Consider the following 2,699-nt stretch of genomic DNA (forward strand, 5'->3'; position numbering starts at 1 on the left):
CCACCCCAATAGAAGGCTGCAGATACTTACCCCTACGGTATTTCTTTCCGGATAGTAAGTAATATGTGTTCAAATTTCGTTGAAATCCAGGAGTTTAGGAGGACCTTTTTACCAGTGGGATTGTCTGCATATATCACATATATTTTACGTATTTCACATGTATTTCCATCTTTAGCGAATTTCACCCTGCAGTTTCAATTTCACACAACTCAATGTTTATGACATCACATCTCTCGAAATATGTGCGTACAATGATATGATTTTGCAGGTACATTCAGTACTCTATGTGAATACTGACTACAAAATTTTTCGCGAATACGTTTAGCAGTAAAGAAGTAATTACCTAATTAAAATGTCGTGCCTCATATGGCAGTTTTACTGCATGAAGATCGAAAATTTAGTTAGCGACAAACTTTTATTCCATTCATAATTTTGTTGGGGTTGTCAGAGAGAAGATGTTTCGTAAAGGTTTGAAACTATGTATACTACTATACTAAAATTGCTACACCACGAAGATGATGTGCTGAGGCGCGAAATTTAACTGACAGGAAGAATATACTGTGGTACGCAAATGATTAGCTTTTCAGAGCATTCACACAAGGTTGGCGCCGGTGGTGACACCTACAACGTGCTGACATGAGGAAAGTTTCCACCCGATTTCTCATACACAAACAGCAGTTGACCGGCGTTGCCTGGTGAAACGTTGTTGTGATGCCTCGTATAAGGAGGAGAAATGCGTACTATCACGTTTCCGACTTTGATAAAGGTCGGATTGTAGCCTATCGCGATTGCGGTTTATCGTATCGCGACATTGCTGCTAGCGTTGGTCGAGATCCAGTGGCTGTTAGCAGAATATGGAATCGGTGGGTTCAGGAGGGTAATACGCAACGCCATCCTGGATCCCAACGGCCTCGTATCACTAGCAGTCAAGGTGACAGGAATCTTATCCGCATGGCTGTAACGGATCGTGCAGCCACGTCTCGATCCCTGAGTCAACAGATGGGGACGTTTGCAAGACAACAACCATCTGCACGAACCGTTCGACGACGTTTGCAGCAGCTTGGACTATCAGCTCGGACGCCATGGCTGCGGTTACCCTTGACGCTCCATCACAGACAGGAACGCCTGCGATGATGTACTCCGCGACGAACCTGGGTGCACGAATGGCAAAACGTCATTTTTTCAGATGAATCCAGGTTCTGTTTACAGCATCATGATGGTCGCATCCGTGTTTGGCGACATCGCGGTGAACGCAAATTGTAAACGTGTATTCGTTATCGCCATACTGGCGTATCACCCGGCGTGATGGTAAGGGGTGCCATTGGTTACACGTCTCAGTCACCTCTTGTTCACATTGACGGCACTTTGAACAGTGGACGTTACATTTCAGATGTGTTATGACCCGTGGCTCTACCCTTTATTCGATCTCTGCGAAACCCTACATTTCAGCAGGATAATGCGCGACTGCATGTTGCAGGTCCTGTACGGGCATTTCTGGATACAGAAAATATTCGTCTGCTGCCCTGGCCAGCACACTTTCCAGATCTCTCACCAATTGAAAACGTCTGGTCAATGGTGGCCGAGCAACTGGCTCGTCACAATACGCCAGTCACTACTCTTGATGAACTGTGGTATCGTGTTGAAGTTGAATGGGCAGCTGAACCTGTGCACGCCATCCAAGCTCTGTTTGACTCAATGCCCAGGCGTATCAAGGCCGTTATTACGGCCAGACGTGGTTGTTGTGGGTACTGATTTCTCAGTATCTATGCACCCAAATAGATTTAAAATGTAATCACATGTCAGTTCCAGTATGATATATTTGTCCAATGTATACTCGTTTATCATCTGCATTTCTTCTTGCTGTAGCAATTTTAATGGCCAGTAGTGTATAAAGTTTTGTTGCTAGTCACTGCTTGTTCTCATTCTCTAACTCTGGCTGTGTGAAGTTTGCGTATTTGCGCATCGTGATGTGTACTTCTTTTTATCCCCACCCCAGCCGTTTTGTAGGTACGTGGTTCTTACCCCTACACAATTCTTCCCAGACTGTAAGTTATGTGTAGCAAGAGAGTATGTGGAACATACGTATATACATACGAAGATACATTTTATGATATAATATAATGTAATTTTATATATAAAAGATTAATGTGTTTATTTTAACATTCGAAATCGCCAGTTCCTCTTTAGATTTTCCGTTTTCCTAGTTTTAATATTTTAGCAGCAGCATGCCTCATTTTATTTAATTCCAATCTATTGTTCATTTTTGTTGTTGGTCACAGGATTTGAATGCCAATCTGAAACTTGTAGTTATTAAATATGCAGCTGGAGGCACCAGTCGACAGCTGGACAGCAGCTCAACAGGAATGACGACGGTAGCACCTAAAGCTCACTTGTCGGAGCCTGTGGATCACAGCTGCGTAAGCGGAAAGAGAGAAACGGCGGACGTGTAAGGCGTGTCAAGGCTGGGTGCCATACGGAGGCGAGCAGGAAGCGTTTGTGAAGACATCCTCAGGACGCGTGGCCTCTGTCCGCGGTCCACGCAGGGAGGAACACCCAGCACGCACACCCACCCGGCGCAGGAGATGAGTGGTGCTGCTGCTGTCGCCGTCGTAGCCCCAGCCGCCGCAGCCTTGGAGCGCCCCAGCCTTGGTGGACAGCGACGAGGCTTGGCTTGGCTTGGCTGGCGTCGGCCGAGGCGA

Source organism: Schistocerca americana, chromosome 2 (genome assembly GCF_021461395.2).
Source record: "Schistocerca americana isolate TAMUIC-IGC-003095 chromosome 2, iqSchAmer2.1, whole genome shotgun sequence".
NCBI lineage: Eukaryota > Metazoa > Arthropoda > Insecta > Orthoptera > Acrididae > Schistocerca > Schistocerca americana.